Genomic DNA, 25,117 nt, shown 5'->3' with positions numbered 1-25,117 from the left:
GTAATAAAAATACTTCAAAGGCCACTTCCACTCCATCATCTTCTACTACTTCAAGTCTTGTTTCAAGTCCAAGTCCTCCTCCCAAAAAAGAAAAAATATTTAAATGAAATTTATGGTTATATTAATTTAGCTTTGATGTCTCATATTGAAGCGGAGCCAAGATGTTTTGAAGATGCAGTAAAAGAGTTAGTTTGGTGCAAAGAAATGGATGAAGAGATGGCGATGATTAAAAAGAATGAAACATGGGAACTTGTGGATCCTCCTATTGAAAAAGAAGTTATTGAGGTGAAATGGTTGTATAAAACCGATTATGAAGTTGATGGATCAATACAAAGGCACAAAGAAAGGTTGGTAGAAAATTGATAAGCTCAACAACCAGGTGTTGACTACAGTGAAACATATGCTCCTGTTGCAATATTTGATACAATCAAAACTATTTTGGCATTGGCAACACAATATAAATGGCTAGTTTATCAATTTGATAATAAATCAACCTTTCTAAATGGTGAGTTGAAAGAAGATGTATATGTTCACCAACCCCAAGGATATTAAGAAGCATGAAATGATCGCAAAGTCTAAAAACTGAAAAAGGCTCTTTATGGGCTTAAACAAGCTCCAAGAGCATGGTAGAGTAGAATTGACACCTTTTTTTGAAAAAGGGATTTAATAGAAATTAAAATGAACACATATTATATATCAAGTCAAACTGTAATGATATAATTATTATGTGCTTATATGTAGATGACTTGATATACACATCTTCAAGTAATTTGTTAGTGGAAGAGTTCATGGAAGCTATGATGACTGAATTTGAAATGACTCATTTGGGTTTGCTCATTATTTCTTGGCATAGCAGTGAGATAGATGAATCATGGAATTTTTATTTCACAAGAAAAATATGTTTGAAATCTTGTTAAAAGATGGAAAATGGGACATTGTAAACCCATGAGCACACCCATGAATACAAATGAAAAATTTTCTGTAGAAGAGAGAGTGGGAAAGGTGGATGCTCAATCCTATAGGAGTGTGGTAGGGAGCATTTTGTATCTTACTAACATTAGGCTTGATATTATGCATGCAGTAGGGTTGATATCCAGATTCATGCAAAGTCCAAGTAAGATTCATTTTGGAGCAACAAAAAGAATTTTGAGGTATGTCTATGGAACAAGAAATTATGGAATTTGGTATACTTCATCAAATAATTTTGGGTTGGTTGGTTATACATATAGTGACTGGGTTGGATCTTTTGATGATAGAAAAATAACTTTAGGTTATGTATTCAGCCTTGGATCAGGTGCAGTATTATGGTGTTCAAAGAAGAAACCAACTATTTCATTGTATTATACAGAGGCAGTGTTGAAATGTGGCAACAAGAATATTCCAATTTTAATTTGTCCTTGAATTAAATTGAGAATTAAAAATTGAATTTAGTCTCACTAGCTATTTGAAAAGTAATTAATTAATTCATCTTGGATTAATTAGTTGGAGAAATTCAAACATGAAGTCATGCAACAATTATCCCTTTGATTGAGGAAGTTATCCCTTAATTAAGGAGATAAGGATGAGTTTTATTTGAGTTGTAATTAGTTAGCTCAGTTAACTGAGTTAGGTCCACTTAAATTAGTTCCAAACAATTTGAGGAACTAATTGTGTGTTCAGTCAGTTAATGCATGCATGCATGAAACTAGTGTACTCCATATAACTGAATATCCTCTCATAAATAACTCATGCATGTCAGTTCAGACAAAGGCCCAGTTGAGATTAAACGAAGGGACAGTGGAATATCAGTTGCTAGAATTTTCATATAAGAAAATCTCTTGCATGCAAAAGGAATTCATTCCTTGTTATTTGCACAATTTTACAATGTGTTAGAGTAGTGTGTGAGATCAATGTCACACAAGGTTACAACAGGAACACCCATGGAAAACAACACAAGGAAATAGGAGGCTTGGAGGATAGAGGAAAAGGCATATGAGTTGTCTAGTCTGTCTATGAGCAGTGAGAGGGATTGTATTGAGAGCTGGATAGATGTGAGAGCTAAAGGTTTTTGTAATCCTGAGATATTTCCACTTGTATGATAATATAGATAGCGAGTTTTTTAGCTAAGGCTTTCCCCAGAGTATTCTTCTGTGTTTCATGTGTGATTGATTCCTCTCCTGTGTTATATGTGTTCTGTTTGATCTTGCTCAAAATCTATTAAGATTCTGCAAGTTTGATTGTAGAAGTAGATTAAGTATTTTGCTTTATTACATTGCATAATCAGATTAATCTAAAGTGAGAATTTCTATAGGCAGAGTATATTGCAGCAGCAACAGCAACATGTGAAGCAATTTGGTTGAAGAAAGTATTGTTAGATCTAAAACAATAACCAAAATATGCCACAACTATTTACTGTGATAACTTGTCTACCATTGCCATAACTAAAAATCATTTTTTTCATAATCGCAACAAACACATTGATATCAAATCTCATTTCATAAGAGACCATGTGGACAAAGGATAAATTGAAATAAAGTTTTGTACAACAAATGAACAGCTTGCAAATATATTTACCAAAGCACTACCTAAAGGGAAGTTCAAATACATGAGGGATATGCTTGGAATCACCTCATTAAGCATTAAGGGGGAGTGTTGAGGATAATGCTTAAACTGAGTTATGTAATTGCTGACAAATTAGCCAACAAATTTTTTGTTCTAAGTTATCAAAATTAGGACAACAAATTAATAGATGTAGTCAGTTATCATTCAACAAATTATTAGGGACAGTAGAATAGTCAAATAATGGATAATCAAATTAGAAATATGTCGACTATATAATAATGTATTCATTGCTCCTATGGAGATATGAGATTCCAATGAGAGTTCAGCTCATGGATTGAGAATCAGACTTCTCTTATTTTTGTTCATTAGTTTTGTTTATGTTTTCGTATGTATTTTATTCATAGATTTAACAATAAATGGATTCAACAACATCAAAAACCTTTAGGGCACCTAAAATTATGAAGTTTGATAACTTTTACTTAGATTTACAAAAATCCCTACCATATTTTTTCAGAATATGACCGGAATTTCCTTAAATTTCAGAACAAGAAAGCATAATCATTAGACTACAGCTAAAAGAATATATTCCATGTAAGAAATCAGGTATTTAAATATTTAGGTTGCACTGGCCATGCATGGGATCTTCTAGAACCTTTAAAAAGTGAAACAACAAGTCTTCAGATAGTAACCTAGTATTGCCTCACTAGGTCAAACATACATTCTAGATTGGCATTTCAAAAACATAGATACTTACTAATATATCGTTCATATGTCATTATGTGTGGCTATCATTACTATAGAATAATTTAGTTAATAACTAATATGACTAAGGATAAAAGAGAAATTCTTTCTATTTTTGAACCATCCCAAGTAATGAATTCTAACGAGAGAAAACAAAATGAGGTGCCAAGAATGACTCCTAACGAAAGAAAACAAAATGAGTAGCCAAAATATGAATAGATAGATAAAGTATCAATATTCTATGGATAAATAATTTAATTGATTATATTAGTACTATAAAGATTAAGTATTGAAAAAAAGGTTTGGGTTGATATGATAAAGTCTATTCATTCATTGACAAGAATCATGAATCAATTTATGTAATAGTGTTGATCTACTATTATACTGAGTAGGAGTGTACTATCAATCCTAAAGATGTGAAGTACTCTAGGTAAAAATTACTCGAAATTTTTATTTAAAATTGCGATAGTTACTAATATAAAGCATATTTCTTTCTATAATTCATATTTTCAAGGGTAGGAGAAAATATACAAATCGGTCATGAAATTGATTGCTAGTGAAATAAAAAACTAATGTCATTGAGTTTTACTAGTCCATTCTAAAATTTGAACTCCCAAATAATCACCTCTAAGTTGAGGACTAAAGAATAGTTGATTGAGCCTTATGAGATAACTCTTAAGTATGGTTATGAGAGAAGAAAAATATTTGACCTACCCCAAACAAGGAGAGCATGACATTCAATAGGGAGATCTTGAAATTATGTAGGATTGATTCAATCAACCTATTGAGTATTGGAAGCAAGTTATAGCACCTATTGAAATTGCCTCTAAGCAAAACATTAGTTAAATATAATAGGTCACTATGGAGAATGATAATTTCTATTATCAATAAATCATTTTAATAATGGAATATATGATTTTCATCAATAGAATTCTTCAAAATTATTCCATAAAATTATATTCTATTCCATTGAAACATTATAGGGGTATATTGGAAATATAACAAATAATAGCTTCTCTAATTAGGGATTGTTAATGGATCTTATTAATAGCAATAAAATCCATCCACATGTATTTCATTAATGACCTATGAATGATGATTTATAATGGATCGATGAACTTTGATATGGAATATGCCAAGGAGTATCAATCGATAGATAAATATCTATACCATATATAAAGATATATATTTATCCATCTAGAAACAAAGTAATAGTCAAAGAGAAATGCATTTTACATCACACTAGAAAGACTTTTTTGGAATGATAACTATCCACAATCCATTGAGAACCTCATGGATAAGTCATAATAAAATTCAACACCTCCCTCATCAACTCTCCTATCATAGTTTGTCTACTCATAAACTAAAAAGTAATGGGAGAAGCAAGTTGAGTTATATCTATCGATGGATCACTAATTCCTATTGATATGAGTCTTCTTATTTATTCCCCATCCAGAAAAATGAGAAATCAATGATCATTCATTCACTATAACTAGAAGTAAAGATCATAGTGAGGAGGGATTCTATAAAAACCTATTTTAAGAGCTGGGATGAACCTGAACTTTTTTCAAATATGTTAAGTAAAGGCCTTGATACTACCACTTAGATTTGAAACTTGCATGTTGACGTTCATAATTTTGATAGCCATATTGATGATTTAAAAAATATTTCTCACAAAGTATTTAGAGTTTATTTTCTTCAAATAGAGATCATCTTTATTTGATTGAGTTGGATGTACTTTCATGGTGTTCATTTCCCCATTTATGAAGCATGGCTAGGCAATACCACTCACAGTAGACCTAGTGCACAACAAACATTGAATGGGGATATAGATGGAGGTTTTGGAGGGATAAAAATAACATGTAGGTTCTTCCATATTTTGTGAGAATATGAAATATTTAGTGAATTATAACTTTATTTCAATATAATTGTCGAATTGATCTTTTTAGTGTTAATTTCATTTCTAGTTGGTTCCATTATGACAAATTTACCCCAAATTTGGCTCTTGTTTCTAGGATGTAGAATCCATGTTGAACCATCATTTAGTAGGTTGGTGAGGACATGGTTCTCTATGTTGAACCAGACATGAAGTACAAGTCCTCTTTACCCATTAACCAACTTCTAGATGCTAGAGTGGATCCTAAAGAGGTACCACTTCCTTTAGAATTTATTTTGAATTGTGATATTTTGGCTCACCTTTATCCCATTTTTGTGGGGGGTTGGCCCATTTTTTATGCTGATATGGTCATAATATTTAAAATTTTAGACTTTTTCTTAGAGGATTAAAGCCAGTAATGGGAATTTGTGGTTGAAAAATGTCTTGCATCATCATTTGGTTATTGTACTTATTTTCCTCATAGTTAGTGTTGAGGGACTAAGTCCCCTAGACCTTTGGGTCAACACCCTAGTAGAGTGAGGGGTTATCCACAATAAAAGAAAACCATTCCACACAGACATGATACTTAAATAAGAAAACTATGCCAAGAGATGTGTACCTAGGGATCCTTCGTTCAAGTAGATCCAGCCAAGGTCCAAACCCTGTTGGAGTTCCTCTTGATCCTTGAACCTGTAAAATAGCCAATTCAAAGAAGCATAGAAATATATGCACAAAGTATCATATAGAAATCAACTTTAAAACATATTTAAAGATGGTTAATTATACATTGAAACAATTATTCATATGCAAACCATAACAATAACGTCATATGCATAAAGAATATTGATTTTGGGAACAAGACAAATGTTTCTTTATTGCATATAACTAAAACAAAGCAAGGAAGGATATCACCTGAATCTTCCTCTTGCTCGCTCCAAGCAGAACTATCCTCCGGGTCCACCCAATCCCAAGTCTTCAAAAGGCTCCTTCCATGACTCACGCAAGGGTATCTCAACTAGTGAAATAACATCAAAACTCAAGCAAACAAGAGTGTCCTGTAGTGGGGGAAGTGCTGGAACCACAGGAATCTTCAGACTTGATCAGGGATAATCTCACTAGAGTAATTCTCTCTCTTCTCTCCTCCTTAAGGCCTTCCCATTGAAGCCTTTTTATACTTCTCCCAAAGTAGTTTTTTAGTTGGGAATTCGTTGGGAACAGTTGCAGCCATGGACACTAATAGGTAATCAACAGGTAAAACCTGTGATCTCCACCCGAAATTAAGGAGACTTAATTTTTTTAAGTGTTTTAAGACATATATGCAGGTTGGGTATACACCAACCTAGATACACATGAGTTTAGCTCAGGGCAATGTCGCGTATAGTGAATAAAACATTGTTTTTAAGTATTTGGACCAAGTCTGGAAGGAGGGGTTGCCCTAGGCCATAAATATAGCATCAAAAATATCAAGGGTGAGATTTGGAGCTATAACAGATGCCCCCTAATATATGAGGTTAGAAGGGGTGTATGGTGGCCGAAATATATTAAGTACATGGAAAGGAAACCTATCAAAAACTGAGAAGGACTTCACCAGATTTTAGCCAGCCAAGCCAGAAAAGGAGATCAGAAAGAAACATTGTCTAAGGCATGAATACCAATGCTCAAAGAAAGTAAAGCATGTCCGCATATCAAGCACAAGCGGATCCACTAAGTATACAAGTATAAGAGACTGGAAATACATAATGCACCATTTGATCACAATCGAACAAGTACATATCTGAGTATCACATATAAGGAGATCAATGAAGATGAAGCTGATCACTAATGTCAAAAACTGATGCCAATAGTACCAAATTAACATGATGGAATAAGATGATACAACACTGCAAACTTGGGTGCCAACATATAAAATGTCGCCATGAATGACTGCAACATATAAGGTGGAATGGTATCAACTAGCAGCAATAGGAGAAACTGTCAAGTTAACCAATGAATGCTGATGCAACCCGAGGTCTTCACCGACTACCGTGGTACACTTCTACACAATGGGAATGAATGAGCTGAAGTCAACCATGTGAGAAATCATTTGATTACTAGTCATTGATGTATACCATTAAAAAATGTGAGACTACTCACCAATAATGACAATGAGAGTCAAGGTACCCCAGTACGATCTAACAAGTGTGAATAAATGATCTGAAGTCAAAAAACTGGAAGAATCTATCAATTAGGAGACAATGATGGTTTCCCATTTTCGATAGCGAAGGATCTGCCACTAATGACTACAAACCCCAAGGTACTGCCAAATGGACTCTAGACCTTTGCCCCAAATCAATGAGTCATAGTCGATGGGGAAAGATCCGCTAGAAGGAAGGCATTAAGGCATCCTTCATCAGTCTAGCGCGAGTGTAACCCACAGACCAATAATGTGGAAGGAATCGGGTGAGAAAGATGTAGTAACCCAACTGAAGCACATTTCTGGCATACACAAGATGTAGCTAGTGCACGACATAAACCTTGTGAACCAACCAATAATGAAAGCTGACACAGAGGCAAGGTATCCACCAATATGGTCAAATGGAAACCAAGGTATTGCACGAATCCCAATGTGTGATAATGTAAGCTGATGTCGAACACAAGGGAAACCACTCAGTCCAAGACCCATGATACTAATTGATGTTGAGCACAAGGTTACCTATCAATGAAAATAGGGCCAGGGTGTGGCTCTAGGCTTTTCCTCAGAGCATGGTGTTTCCGTCGATAAGGACAAGACCTACCAGCAAGAAGTCAATGGGGACCTTCTCAAACCGGGACAAGTAAAGGACCAATATAACTGATGTGATACGAAATAATGTACTGAAAACCAGGAATGGTTGACTAAAAAATGAGTCAAGAGACACCACAGAGAGGCCGACTCAGGCTTACTTCCCTTGAATAAAAGCACGACTTCAAATAATGACTTTGTGGCAGCATATGATAACTTTGTATAAGCTCGTCACGGGAGGCATGAACGAACTCTCCATATGATTGGAAGAGATAACCAATTGGAGGAGGACTGACTCAATAACAAGGTTAAGGCATACCTAAGTCAAGCTAAATCCCACCCAAATGGAGGAGACACTTTGTTTGAGTGCTTTGTTCAAGGGTGACGTGACTCTAGCCGCTAACAATAAATGGAAATTGTCTCATTCCTGCTCTTTTTGGAATATATAATTTTTTTTTCTTTTCATTAAGCTTGAAAAAGAATAAAATAATGCTATAATACAGTGCAAAGAACGAGTGTCAGTGAAGCAAATGATCTAATTCCTAGGATTGGAACAATCCTATGCCCAATGCAAGGAGGCAAAAACTGGTCAAAGACATTCAAGGTATGTTCCTTCCACGGGCCATAGTGTGTCAAGTTGTAGAAGTTAAGGGATTGCAAGTTTGATTTTGCAGATGACTTGGTCAAAATTTGGCTTAAACACGAGTCCAAGTGAAGCCGACTAAAGGCCAAAAGGTGCAAATAGTCAATATCCAATGCAATAGTACAATTCAACACAGTGGAGCCTCTAGGGTATAAGGCTAGAACAAAGTGAAGAAGAAAATAGGAATGGGTCTTTAGTGCATAAGTCATGGCAGGACTAAAGAGGACTCTTGAGCCTACTCAAATGAAGCAGCATGGGCAACAAATGTCAGTGAGGTGCTAACTATGATGCCCATGAAAAGGATGGCTCTACCATCGTGTCAAGGTTTAAAATGTCGGCGAGTGAAGTTGGTTTACTAACGATGACACAATGGGATCAACCATATGGTAAGTATATCAGCAAATGGAGGCTAGTTATGCAAAATGCAACAAAAGAATCGCTTCCCTAACCTATATGCCAGTAAGTAATTGATACCTGCCAAAAAGTCTTGAAAAAACAACCTATTCTCAAAAATTCAAACTCCCAAGTTAAAAGACACATGAGACGGAAAAATCAAATTTTGAAAATTTTTTGACATTTTCAAAGTCTATAAAATGACTTTTTGACTCACCATTGTTACCGTCAAATCTGACTATTCAAATCTTCTCAAAATCATCAGGTAACCCCCAAACTTGGCTTGCATCAATTTGTGATTGTTTTTAAGAATTTTAATTAAGGTTTCACCGTTGAATTTATTTCAAAAAAATTTGTTGTAGCATCTACGTGGGTTGGCTTTATGAAACCTGCATATACACAGGCCCTAGATGTGACTGAGTATAAAATAGACTTGCGTATACGCTATTTTGATTTCAAAAAAAAAACTAACGGTCTAAACTTGATTTTTTCTCAGGATGACAATAGGCTAGATGGAAAGGGAGCATTCCACTATTTATGGTGACGTTATGAATGATCCACAGGCCTTAGAGGCACTGATGGGATGCGATTTGTTAAAAATAATTAAAATGTCAAATATGAATGCAAATACTCGCTTGCTTGAAATGCCCATTCACTATTAGAGTGTCGAGGACGATTCATTCATGATTTATCAGATGCCACTGAGGATAGAGATTAAGGATATCTACTTTATCACAGGCCTTTCCTAGAGGGGAGAGGTAGTACATTCTATGGGCCATTCACGAGGTAGTGTTTCTATAGAGGACTATGTGCATATATACTGCTCGGGCCATCCAGAAAAGATTGGAAGCCAAATTCCAATCAAGCACGTAGAGAGTTTGTCATTGAGGATTATCATGTTCACTATAGATAGAGTGAATGGATCAGCCTCCTTACACCAGGCTTCATGACTTGCCATGAGCTTGGCTATAGACTGTCTTGCCACAGTATTTGATTGGTGTACACATCTCCTCACCAACTTGAAGAATCAGCTATCATCTATCAAAAAGGGCCAAACCAAAAACTTTGGGTATGGGACTATTCTATGTTCTTTCTTTTTTGAGAAGGTCCTAGCGCTATGCCCTAGAGTACCAGTTCTGATCAGTAGCCCATGAGATCCACGGATGGGCAGGTAGGCCGATCTGATGAAACGTTTAGGAGGTGGGGACGTACCGTGGACAACTTTTGACAATGATTTCTTCTCCTGGTGGGAGCATCAAATCATCACAGTGGATGATTACCCCTATGCCATCTTGGACTTCCGGGGAGATCCTAATCTGGCATTACCACCAGGCGCGGCATGGGGAGATATAGGTAACAAATATTTTATTGATTTTATGATTTTTATGATTTTTCAAATATGAAAATGAACTTAAAATATTTTTTATGGGATTCAAATGACTAATGTAATGATCATATTCAAGATATTGGGCCAATATGACCAGATGGATTCCCATGGCATGGACGTCGTGACTGAGGTGCGAAGAGGCGGCTGTTGATACAGAGCGGGTCCTATATGCAGTTCATCGGAACTTGGTGAGATTGACTCACCGAGTTCCGATGGTGGTGATAGAGGATCTCCTTGAGGATATGCAGCGTCGTGTGGTTGGAGTGCCACGGGACTGGGTTCGGACTCTTAGGCATGTGGCTGACGTTGTAGTCACATACTTGGCAACTCACCCTGAGTTAGGTCATAGATAGTCTGGACATGATTATGGGAATTTTAGTCCCAATTTTTGTATATTGTTTTGGACACACTTATGTACATTCGGGATGTTTTATGATATATATGTATACAATTTTGACTTTTTGATGCTTATTTTTATGTTGATGAATGAATGATATGCCAATCTAAAGCTTGATTAGCAATAGAATCTGTGAACAAATTATGAGATCTTGGAATGTGCAAATAAGTCATATAAACAAATGACCTTTGCAACAACATCACTCTTAAATATTGGCGATATAAAAATGGATCCCTAACCTGATAAATGTTATTTAATTGAGACATTATCAGCTGTGAATCAAGATACACTACTAACAAGTCAATTCCATAAGAAATAGCTTCGTATAATAGATTAATAATGGCAGTATACTCATCCATATTATTTGATGAAGGACCAATGCATACTCCCCTTGACACCATCAACTGACCAGTTGGATAGTAGATCACCCAAGCTGTAGAAGCGAGGTTCCAAGTGTGCTGACTAGCACCATAAGCGAATCCAAAATAGACCAAATAATCCATCAACACCTGCCATAGCAGATCAAAAAGTTTTGATATCAAAAACTCTCGATGAGATATGTACAAAAATACAAAATATAAAAAGAAGCCATTGCTCAGTCGTAACCTAAGCAAAGTACTTCTTGAGGTAAATCCCATCAGGGGGCTCCGCCAGCTTGCTCCTAGAGATGTTTATAGGTCTAGTCATTGAGCCAATCAATATATTACCTTAAGTAGAAAACTGTGTTGGAGCCAAAGGAACCGTACAAACATCGCTAGTAGGCATATTGGAGGACCTAGATTCGACTTCATGCAAAGGAGGACAAAAATATGAACAATACGTAAATCTTCCAATGGTTGATCTACAATCGTCATGGATTCGAATACTACTTTGTCAGATGGAAAGACTATACCTAAGCAATCCAAAGCAGAAGTGGAATCAAGGGTCCAAGTAGGCGCCACATCACCATCTAACTCCTTTTCTGAAGAAAGAGTAGGAATGTCATCTGTAGAGTTATTGATAGATTCATATCTAAGCTCTGCTGCAGACATAGGAGATTCTATTCCACCCATCTTCCCTTCATCTGATGTGCTCGCACATGATGGTAAGGTCCTAGGATCCGAAAAATAGTGAGTTCAAACAAACTCTTTCCGTAAACGCTCCTTGGAGGATCAAATTGTATCTATTATAGCTGTAGGAGGGGGAAGATCAAATACACCCATCAAGGAAGAGTACATCCAAACTCCTATATTCTAGATAGGTTGACGAGGATTATCTACCAAGGGAATGTTAGAATCCAAAGTTGCCTGAGGATCACCTTGAGAATAATCCAATTGATCAACTTTAACAATTATCCCCTCGTGAGGAAAACAAAGGACACGAAACAGAGTTGAAACTACAGCTTCCATTTCATAAATCCAATTCTGCCATAAAAGGATATTGTAATTGAGGTTAGCATCAACGACTTCTACTTCGATATTAATGACCTTTCCCCCAACACATATGGGAAAGGTTGGGATAATCCCATGCGGCCTATGAGAATGCCCATCAAAAGCTGTTAGGAGGGTAGGTGAAGGAACAACCAAAGGGGATCCAATGGCCTTCCAACATGACATAGATATGACACATGTGGAAGCTCCCTCATCTATAACCATCCGAAAAATATTATTTTTCCGGTAAGTAGACTTTATCTGGAAAGCCATATGATGAGGAAGTCTCTTTTTAACATTGTCCATATCAAAAGTGAGAGATAAAGAATTATTTGGATCCACTGCCCTCATTGCCAAAAGCAAAGCACTTCTTTGAATAGGACAGAACTGGAGTACCTCTAAAGAAGACATTGCGCAAGGACTCTGAGCTAGATATTCTACAATGGGTTAGTTCTGGGCTACCCTAACATTAGGGTTAATAGTAGCGGGCTTAGTGGAACCTTTCGGTATCCAAGGTATAGACTCGAGAGAGGGTCGCTCAATATGAAGTGGTTCCATAGCTCCAGGAACGGATTACTCCTTGAATGTTTCTGCTTCGCTATAATCTCGTGACCATGTGGCCACACTGACGTGAGAATCCATCATGAAAATATTTGAGGAATTGTCCCCCTCCTAGATGCCCCCTACAGAGGTACCAGGGTTTGAATTCGCGCCAGCAAGAAAATGTTTCCCTTGGGGGAAAGGGTTAGTTAAGACAGCCTAGGAGCTAGAAGACCCTTTCTGCACTAACAAGCACTGAGCATGTTCAATTTTCAAGCAGAGATGAGTCAAATGATCTCCACTACACAACTTGCATTGAAATTTTACTTTCTTCTTAGACTCATTTCCACCCTCACCAGCACCATTGCTGGGATTGTTCGCATCAACCTTCCCATTTTGATTCTTCTTCTTACCTCATCCTTTCTTCTTCTCATTTGAATTTTGATTTCCTTTGGGGTTATAAGATTTGATGATGTTAATGGAAGAGGGTTGGGGAGGCGAAGGGTTAGACAATGTGACTGATTGGTAGAAGCAGTTTGTGAAGATAACTATTGCAATTGGCTCAACAAGTTCACTGAATTAGTGTCAATTGATACAAAAATACCCTCTGCATGAGGACCTGACTTTGATTTGGCTATATCAACCGTAGTCCTAGGAGCATCAGGCAAGATTTTCTGAAGAATCCTAGACTGAGAATAAATCAATTCTAATGGCTAGGCCCAAAAAATAGCTTGCTCTTCAGAATAGACTCCAAACAAAGAGACATCCTTGGAGATCTCAGGTTGTAACGATTTCAAGAACCATTCTAGAGGGTATTCAGGAGGAATTTTAGATTTAATGAGCCTCTTTCTTCGTCTCCATTCCTTAATATGATCAGAGATGTGAGTTGTCGTATCCTTATAGAAATTGGCTAGAAGCTTCGTTCTGGCATCATAACGGACGGGCAACTGAAAATGGTTTAGGAAAATGTTAGCCAAATCGGTGAAAGATGTAAAGTTGTTCCATGGCAACTCTATATACCACTTAGCCACATTACCAGTTAAGGTGCATTGAAAAAGTCTCAACCTAATCAATTCATCGATGAGGGAGTTTGATGAGCACCACAAATGGAATGTGGTTACATGGTCGCCTGGGTCTTCACCACCCTTCCCCTTGAACTTTGGAATATCGGATGGGAGTTTGGTTAGGACCGAAGACCAGGTTGGATTGTATCTGATTGGATCATTTGTCAATTTTGTGAGATGTGGAAAATTCAGCATTGCCAAAAAAGGAAGTCTGGGAGGACCTTGGGGATTCCTCCCAGATTGGGCAGAGTTCCCAAAGTTCTGAAAAGATTGGCCTGGATTTTGAAAGGCACCAGGCTGCCCAAAGTAACTAGCAAAACCCGTTGAACCAAAAGGTGATCCTTGCAGTCCAGCAAAATTTAGAGTTTGACCAACTCCAGCCGAAAAACCTCCATAACCAGCAAAGTTCCCTCCGAAAGAATTATAAGGAGCCAATAACCCCTGATAAGGATTCCAAGCGGTACCTAAGGGAGGAATAGTTCGAAATGAACTAACTATGGAGTACAGCCTATTCCCTTGTTGGCCAAAAAACAGATTCCCAGTTCCTATGCCACTAACCGCAAGGTTAGTCCAACCTTGAAAGGGATTACTGCCTTGACCTGTAGAAGAGAAAGGCATAGATCCTATCGTCAGGTTGGACTATGGTATATGACCACTTCCAAAAGGAAAACCCTAAAAAGAAGCCAATCCATTCATCATGGATGTGGGGGCATTAAACAGAGCTGAAGAAATACCCTGAGAATGGGTGCCAAACAGGAAAAATCTAGAACTAGATGCATTGGCTTGGGAATTTCCACTCATAGACGGAATGGGAATAGACCCAACTAAGGATGTGCTAGCAATATACCCAAATAAGGATGCAAAGGGGATGGAAATAGTTCCTCCCCCTTGTATTTATGTTGGAGTCTACATGGTTGTAGCACCTATGGTAGAGGCCATGCTTCCAGCTGTGGTCATCAAAGATAAGTGCATGAAATAACCTGGACTTGACGGTATATGCATCAGAGTCCCAACATATAATAATAAGTGTAGATGATCAGAAGGTAGAGGAGAATTTAGAGCCGCTAACGACTTTGGGAGTTCTTCTACCTCAATTTTATTTTCCAATTTGAAGAGAATTTGAGAAAGAACTAGGTTCCTCTCTAGCTCTACGGAAGTACCAAGCCTATCTTGAACACTAATGCCCCCGAGCAGAGGACCAATCTCAGATATGTTGGCTGCCATGGGGTGAAAACCACTGGCAGTATTGCCCCTACGCCTTCTAGGAGAAGGCTCTGAACTTGGTGGTGAAATACCATGAAGCCTACGAGACCGTCTAGGCGATCGATCAGCCACTTTGAATTTTTTGTTAAGATCTAATTAAAGACTCAAGCAAAATGAAAGCTAGGCCAACTAGGAACATAGAGCACACCCTAAAAATGTCCCTACAAGAAGTCAGCCAGTTAAACAAATTTCAAGTATTTCCACTCCGGGTGATGAGGACCGGACACCAAATATATAAGAAAGTGAAGTAGGGACCTTCTGAAGATAGTTTGGGATAATGATGGCCCAAGCCTACAAACGAAGGTATCAGAGGAAGTTACGCTAACTTCTAACCAACATCTTGTGCTAGTGCAAGTCCCCGAGCTTCGCAAGGGTGCCCTCCAGAAGCATTGCTGAGAGTGATACAATGTCGACCTCAGGTGCCATGGGATTCCCCTCCGCAGCCACCTATGTAGATCCCTAGGATGAGCAACTAAGGTTACCAACTCGTGTTAGAAGCCAGGCGGAATAGTCTTGAGGTAAGATCCGACAAGTAGGAGAGGGGGTATCTCTCTTCCTTATCTTCAAAAACCCTCGTGCTTAACTCCGAGATCTGGAGCTTTCCTGGTCTTCCTAACACTTTTGGATTTGCACTCTTTATTCAGACTTCCATGTTTGACAGTTTAAAGTAGCCTTGGAGAGTTTTCTCTCCACTCACCTAATCCAAGGCCCTAAATATCCTAAAACTTGTTCGTGTGTCTAAATTTACAATATAAAAAAGATGTAGTATATTTTATTTAGCGCTTGTTTTTAAATTGGTTGTTCTTAACTCAAAGGGATAAACAAAAGTGAAACTTATGGTGTTTGTCCATGTAAAATAAATTAATAAAACCCAAACTATATGCAAATGCACTTGTTTCGTTCTTCGATGAAAAGAAATTTCTACTAGGTTCTAAGGAACTTCAAATAAAGCAATAAATTTCTCTTTTCCTTTTTTCAACAAGCTTCACACGGACAAAAACTAACAAAAACTATTGATGCCCTAAAATATGCACAAACTACCCTAATGCAATGAGTAGATGCTGATGCAAAAATTTCAAGATTACTCTAAAGCAAAGAATGAAAGCAAATTGTTTATCACTTCTAATTAACCACCTTAGATTTTCAGATAGAATATAAGTTCCTAATGCTAATTTTCATCCAAACACTAACAGAAAATCTTAAGACAAACAAACTGCACTCTCACTCACAAAAAAAACCAAATCAAAACAAGGAAAAAGAAAGAAAAAACCAATTTTTTTAAGAATTTTTCCTTTTCACAAAAGCAAACAAAAACACAATTTTTCACAAGCGCTCCAAATACTACTGAAGAATTTCAGACCGAAAAATAGGCACCAAAAACACTTTGCAAGTTATCAACTCAATATGGGCGAAAACTCAACAAAATAGGTGTTTCAAGATTCCCTAAACGACCAAAAAGCAGCAAAAAGAGCTTTGTGACAATGATCAAAAGACCAAGAAAGACAACTTTCAAAATCGTCAATCAACAACTTTCAAAAAGCGAGAAAATCAAATAGCCACAAGATGTAGTTTTTACACAGAGAAAGAAGATCACAAAGATAAAGTTTGTCACAAATATTGAAACCAATCGTTTTTCTCTAGAAGACTAGAACAACCAAGATTCTCAGAAAGAAATCTCGTGTGCTCAAACACAAATGATGACACTTGCAACAAAACAAAACAAGACCAAAACATTCCTCCACGGGAGAGAATTCGAAACCGTAAACTTTCTGCAAAACCAAAGGCTGACAACAAAAATTGACTGCTCAGGAAATACTCAGACCAGCAAACAAATCTTCTAAGACAGAAAGACTTGAAAAAATCTTGGAAAATTAGGGTATACGCGACTATGTCAATACATAGTTGCGTGTATACGTGAAGCGGCCCAAAGGAACCTGCGTATACATGGGTTCATATGGGGAAATTTGCGTACATACGCTACTGTAACCTGACAAAAATACATATATGACATTTCATAAGAAAAATAAAAAAGAGATCTGAAGAAACTACTCAGACTTAAAGTCTGACTTCCTACAGGAATAGACAAATCAGTTACAACAAAAAAACAAATAGTTGAGCCCTGATTGGCTTAAATTAACCCAAACTAGGAACAACAATATTGTTGTCCCCGGTGCAGTCACCAATTTTGTTGAGGGACTAAGTCCCCTAGGGCTTTGGGTCAACACCATAGTAGAGCGAGGGGTTATCTACAGTAAAAGACAAGCATTCCACACAGACATGATACTTAAATAAGAAAACTATGCCAAGAGATCTATACCTGGGGGTCCTTTGTTCAAGTAGATCCAGCTAGGGTCCAAACCCTCTTGGAGTTCCTCTTGATCATTGAACCTGTAAAACAGCCAATTCAAAGAAGCATAGAAATATATGGACAAAGTATCATATAGAAATCAACTTTACAACATATTGAAAGATGGTTAATTATACATTGAAACAATTATTCATATGTAAACCATAACAATAATATCATATGCATAAAGAAGATTGATTTTGGGAACAAGACAAATGTTTCTTTATTGTAGATAGCTAAAACAAATAAAGGAAGGATATCACCTGAATCTTCCTCTTGCTAGCTGCAAGTAGAACCTTCCTCCGAGTCCGTCCAATCCCAAGTCTTCAAAAGGCTCCTTCCATGACTAACACAAGGATATATCAACTAGTGAAATAACATCAAAACTCAAGGAAACAAGGGTTTCCTATAGTGGAGGAAATTCTGGAACCACAGGGATCTTCAAACTTGATCAGGGATAATCTCAGCAGAGTAATTCTCTCTCTTCTCTCCTCCTTAATGCCTTCCCATTGAAGCCTTTTTATACTTCTCCCAAAGTAGTTTTTTAGTTGGGAATTCATTGGGAATAGTTGGGGCCACAGGAACTAATAGGTAATCAATAGGTAAAACCCGTGATCTCCGCCTGAAATTAAGGAGATTTAATTTTTTTAAGTGTTTTAAGACACATACCCGGGTTGGGTATACACTGACTCACGTACACACACGTTTAGCTTAGGGCAATGTCGCGTGCAGGGAATAAAACATTGTTTTTAAGTATTTGGACCAAGTCTGGAGGGAGGGGTTTCCATAGGCCATAAATACAACATCACAATTATCAAGGGTGAGAATTGGAGCTATAACAGATGCCCCCTAATATTTGAGGTTAGAAGGGGTATATGATGGCCGAAATGTATAAGTACATTGAAAGGAAATCTGTCAAAAACAGAGAGGGACTTCACCAGATTTCAGCTTGCCAAGCCAGAAAAGGAGATTAGAAAGAAACATTGTCTGAGGCGGGCATACCCATTCTCAGAGAAAGTGAAGCATGTCCACATATCAAGCACAAGCGGATCCACTATGTATATAAGTATAGAAGACTAGAAATACATAATGGATCATCTGATCACAATCGAACAAGTACATATCTGAATATCACATATAAGGAGATCAATGAAGATGAAGTTGATCATTAATGTCAAAAGCTGATCCCAATAGTACCAAATGAACATGATGGAATAAGATGATACTACACTGCAAACTCAGGTGCCAGCATATAAAATGTCGCCATGAATGACTGCAATATATAAGGTGGAATGGTATCAACTAGCAGCAACAGGAGCAACTCTCAAGTGAACGAATGAATGTTGATGCAACCTGAGGTATTCACCGGTCACTATGAAACATTTCTACACAATGGGAATGAATGATCTGAGGTCGACCATGTCAGAAATCGTTTGATTACTAGTCATTGATGTATACCATTAACAAACGCGAGACTACTCACCAATAATGAAAATGAGTGTCAAGGTACCCTAGTACAATCTAACAAGTGATAATAAATGATCTGAAGCTGAACACCCCGAAGAATCTATTGATCAGGAGACAATGATGGTTTCCCACTGTCGATAGCGAAGGATCTACCACTATTGACAACAAACCCCAAGGTACTGCCAAATGGACCCTAGACCTTTGCCCCAAAGCAATGAGTCATAGTCTATGGAGAAAGATCCACTAGAAGGAAGGCATTAAGGCATCATTCATCAATCTAGCACGAGTGTAACCCACAGGCCAATAATGTGGAAGGAATTGGATGAGAAAGATGTAGTAACCTAACTGAAGCACGTTTTTGGCATACACAAGATGTAGCTAGCGCACGATAGAAACCCTCTGAACCAACCAATAATGAAATATGACAGAGAGGTGAGGTATCCACCAATAGGGTCAAATGGAAAAAAAGGTATTGCACAAATCCCAATGTGTGATAATGTAAGCTAACGTCAAACATAAGGGAAACCACTCAGTCAAAGACCCATGATACTAATTGATGCTGAGCATAAGGTGACTATCAATAATGAAAATATGGCCAAGGTGCAGCTTTAGACCTATCCTCACAGCAAGGTGTCTTCGTCGATAAGGACATGACCTGCCAGCAAGAACTCAATGGGGACCTTCTCACGTTGGCATGAGTAAAGGACAAATATAACTGATGTGATATGAAATAATGTACTAACAACAAGGAATGGCCGACTAAAAAATGAGTCAAGGGACACCGCTGAGATTCTGACTCAGGCTTACTTCCCTTGAACAAAAGCACGACTTCAAATGATGACTTTGTGGCAGCATATGATAAGTTTGTATAATCTCATCACGCAGGAGGCATGAACGAACTCTCCATATGATTGGAAGAAATAACCAATCAGAGGAGGACTGACCCAATAACAAGGTTAAGGCATACCTAAGTCAAGCTAAATCCCACCCAAACAAAGGAGACACTTTGTTTGAGTGCTTTGTTCAAGGGAAACATGACTCTACCTACCAATAATAAATGGAAATATTGTCCCATTCCTGCTCTTTTTGGAATATATTATTTTTTTGTCGTTTTCATTAAGCTTGAAAAAGAATAAAAGAATGCTATAATACAGTGGAAATAACAAGTGTCAGTGAAGTAGATGATCTAGTTCCTAGGATTTGAACAATCCTATGCTCAATGTAGGGAGGCGAAAACTGGTTAAAGATACTCAATGGTATGTTCCTTTCATGGGTCATAGTGTGTCAAGTTGCAGAAGTTAAGGGATTGCAAGTTTGATTTTGTATATGGCTTGGCCAAAAGTTGGCTTAAACACGAGTCTAAGTGAACCTGGCTAAAGGCAAAAAGGTGCAAATATTCAATATTCAATGTAGTAGTACAACTGAACACAAAGTAGCCTCTAGGGTATAAGGCCAAAACGAAGTGAAGAAGCAAAGAGGAATGGGTCTTGAGCGCATAAGTCATGGTGTAACTAAAGAGGACTCCCGAGCCTACTCAAATGAAGCAACATGGACAAAAAATGTTAGTGAGGTGATAACTACGATGCCCATGAAAAGGATGGCTCTACCATCGTGTCAAGGTTTAAAAATTCGGTGAGTGAAGTTGGTTTACTAACGATGACATGATGGGATCGACCCTATGGCAAGTATATCGGTAGATGGAGGCTAGTTATGCAAAATGCAATGGAAGAATGGCTTCCCTAACCTATATGCTAGTAAGCAAATGATACCTACTGTGACAGGTCACAGTCATGGAACCAACTTGAAATATTCAAAGAAGCATCCAAAAAGTCCTAAAAAACAACCTATTCTTGACAATTCAAGCTCCCAAGTTAAAAGATACATGAGACAGAAAAAATCAAGTTTTGAAAATTTTTTGACATTTTAAAAGTCTATAAAACGACTTTTTGACTCAGCATCGTTACCGTTTCAGTTGAGAGCATGAGGAGTGGAGAAAAAGAAACAAGCTTTCCCCTCACCGAATCGAACCGTTCAAATCTTCTCAGAATCATTAAGTAACTCCCAAACTTGGCTTGCATCAATTTGTGATTGTTTTTAAGAATTTTAATTATGGTATCACCGTTGAATTTATGTCAAAAAAAAATTGCTACGGTGTATACGTGGGTTGGCTATATGCAACCTACATATACGCAGGCCCTAGATGCCACTGAGTATAAAATAGACCCACGTATATGCCATTTTGATTTCAAAACTAACGGTCCAAACATGATTTTTTCTCAGGGTGACAATCACCTGGAGGGAAAGGGAGCATGCCACTATTGATGATGAGGTTATGAATGATCCACAGGCCTTAGATGCACTGACGGGATGCGGTTTGTTAAAAAATTTAAAAAGCCAAATATGATGGCAAATACTTGCTTGCTCGAAATGCCCATTCACTACTAGAGTGTCAAGGACGATTCATTCATGATTGATCAAATGCCACTAAGGATAGATATTGAGGATATCTACTGTATCACAGACCTTTCCCCTGTGGGGAGAGGTAGTACATTCTATGGTCCGTTCACGAAGTAGCCTTTCTATAGAGGATTGTGTGCATATATACTACTCGAGCAATCCAGAAAAGATTGGAAGCCAGATTCCAATCAAGCATGTAGAGAGTTTGTCATTGAGGATCATCCTATTCACTATAGCCAGAGTGAATGAATTAGCCTCCTTACACTAGGTTTCATGACTTGCCATGAGCTTGGCTCTAGACTATCTCGCCACAATATTTGATTGTTGTACACCTCTCCTCACTAACTTGAATAGCCAGCTATCATCTATCAAAAAGGGCCAGACCAGAAACTTTAGGTATGGAACTATTTTGTGCTCCTTCTTTTTTGAGAAGGTCCCAATGCTACGCCCTAGAGTACCAGTTCCAATCAGCATCCTGCGAGATCCATGGATGGGCAGGTGGGCCGATCTGATGAAACATCTAGGAGGTGGGGACGTACCGCAGACAACTTTTGACAATGATTTCTTCTCCTGGTGGGAGCAGCAAATCATCGTGGTGGATGGCTACCCCTATGTTGGCTTGGACTTCCAAGCAGATCCTAATCTGGAATTACCACCAGGCGTGACATGGGGAGATATAGGTAAGAGCTATTTTATTGATTTTATGATTTTTATGATTTTTCAAATATGAAAATGAACTTAAAATATTTTTGATGGGATTCAAATGATTAATGTAATGATCATATTCCAGATATTGGGCCAGTACGACCAGATGGATTCCCACGGCATGGACGTGGCGGTTGAAGTGCCGAAGAAGTGGCTATAGATATAGAGCAGGTCATATATGCAGTTCAACGGAACTTGGTGAGATTTACTCACCTATTACCGATGGTGGCAATAGAGGATCTCCCTGAGGATATGCAGCGTAGTGTGGTTGGAGTGCCACGGGACTGGGTTCGGACTCTTAGGTGTGTGGCTAACGTTGTAGTAACATACTTGGTTGCTTATCCTAAGCCGGGTCATAGATAGTGTGGACATGATTATAGGCATTTTAGTCTCACTTTTTGTATATTATTTTGGAGAGACTTATGTACATTCAGGATGTTTTATGATATATATATATATATATATATATATATATATATATATATATATATATATATATATATATATATATATATATATATATATATATATATATATATATATATATATATATATATTGTTGGAAATAATACTGAGAGGGGGGGGGGTGAATCAGTATTATCAGAACTATAAAACTTTTTCAATGCTCAGAAACATATACGCTACTTTAGTTAAGTGAACCCGCGTGTACACGCTACTGTGTCTAAAGAAACTTGCGTATATCCAGAAATCTTATGATTCAGCTAGCTTAGTCTTCAGTAAATACATCAGATCATTATTAAGCATATTAACAGTAACCAGGTGCAGAATAACTGAACAGAACATCACACAAGAGCCACACACATGAACACAAAGATATAAGGTGGAAACCCAATGTGGGTGAAAACCACCTGCTGCAAGTCATCTCAATCTTCTTCTTAATAAGAAAATCCTTTTACAATGTTTGTACTGGTGCAGTCTTATACCAGTACGGGAGCTACAACCCCCTTTGCTCTTGTACTAGCTGATCCATTTACTAGTACGCAGGCTACTACCTGCTACAATGCTCCAAAGATCTCCCTTAGCTTTTGTACTAGCTTAGATACTAGTACGTAGGTGCTTGCCTACAATCTTCTCACCTCCAGGTACCACGTTTCATCAATTTTCAGACTGGATACACTGAAGCACAACACATAATCTGTAAGGCCACTTTTCATCCAATTTTCATACTGGACCCATAACTATCATTGAAGCTCAAAACAATCATCAAACTCTAAATCACTGAAACCCTGTTAACAACAGTCACCAGAACACAGAGCAGACACAGAACTCTGTAATAACCATCAGATCCATCTGCAACTTCAAATATTAAGATTTACAATGTATACGCTACTTCGATGAATCAAACCCGCGTGTATACGTGCTTTTATCAAAGACAACCCGCGTACAGATCTAAAAATAATTTCTCATAACTTGCAGCTGTACCAGACATCAGTCATACTCATAACACTTATAGAACAATACATGCGTCAGTATGTAGATCTAGAATAAGCATCATAAAGATAGTTCATTTGAAACCATTTGATCCCGATCTCTCCTTAGATCTAGTTCTCCATCAACAGGTGAGATCTCTCCTTAGCTCAGATCAAGCAATGCATCATCAACCCATAACCCTGCATACTGGATCTAATGCTTCATCAGATATTCAAGACATTTCAGATGCGCTTGCCTAATGATTTCCTTCCCTTTATATAGCCTTAGGCCTTGTTCAATACCAAGAGCCAAAGCCATAGAAATCCAATACCATCAACTTCAAAACTAGGGATCAACACGTCCGCCGAGACGCCAAGGTCCAAAACCATAGGCACAACTTCCAAGGAATAACCGCCATGGACCAAAGGTACTTTTCCACATACACGCGCTTTTGCTGAAGCCAACCTGCGTGTACACGCGACTTGGGCTTAACGAACCTGCGTGTATGAACTTTCTCTTCTTCTTATAGTCTGATCATCAATTCCTTGTTGCTGACCTTCTGTACTATGATTTGTCATCAGTGAGGTTTGCCATCAAGGACAACACTTATCTCATAATGCCAACAATCTCCCCCTTTGGACTTGATGGCAAAGCTAACTTGTCACACTTAGAACTATCATCTGATTCCTTTGAGCTGTTAGATATCAGTCACATCTGATATCTCTTCTGAAGATTCATCATCTGATTCCTTTGAGCTGTCCTCCATCAGTCACATCTGATATCTCTTCTGAAGATTCACCCAGTTATACATAAGTGAGATATTCTTCTATGAGAGGGTTGCCATCAAGTACAACACATGCATCATAATGCCAACATATATATATATATATATATATATATAGATATATACAGTTTCGACTTTTTGATGTTTATTTTTATGTTGATGAATGAATGATATGCCAATCTAAAGCTTGATTAACAATAGAATCCGCTAACAAATTATGAGATCTTGGAATGAGCAAATAAGTAATATAAACAAATTATCTTTGTAACAACCTCACTTTTAAATATTTTCGATATAAACATGGATCCCTAACCCGATAAATGTTATTTAATTGAGACACTATCAGTTGTGAATCAAGATACACTACTAATGAGTCAGTTCCAAAAGAAATAGCTTTGGATAGTAGACTAATTTTGGCAGTATACTCAGCCATATTATTTGATGCAAGACCAATGTATACTCCCCTTGACACCATCAACTGACCAGTTGGATAGTAGATCACTCAAGCTGCGGAAGCGAGGTTTTGAGTGTGCCGACTAGCGCCATCGGTGAATCCAAAATAGACCAAATCATCCATCAACACCTGCCACAGCAGGTCAAAAGGTGTTGATATCAAAAACTCTTGATAAGATATGTACAAAAATACAAAATATACAAAGAAGCCATTGCTCGGTCGTAACATAAGCAAAGTATTTCTTGAGGTAGAGCCCATCGGGGGGCTCCGCTAGCTTGCTCCTAGAGATGTTTATAGGTATAGTCATTGAGCCAATCAATATATTACCTTTGGCAGAAAACTGTGTTGGAGCCAAAGGAACCGTAAAAACATCGCTAGTATGTAGATTGGAGGACCTAGATTCGACTTCATGCAAAGGAGGACAAAAATATGAACGATGATGTAAATATTCCAATGG

This window comes from Pinus tabuliformis, chromosome 1_2 (genome assembly GCF_031772625.1).
Source record: "Pinus tabuliformis cultivar Carrire ecotype Pingquan chromosome 1_2, CPIR1, whole genome shotgun sequence".
NCBI classification, from domain to species: Eukaryota; Viridiplantae; Streptophyta; class Pinopsida; order Pinales; family Pinaceae; genus Pinus; species Pinus tabuliformis.
Note: the sequence above shows the minus strand (reverse complement) of the source record.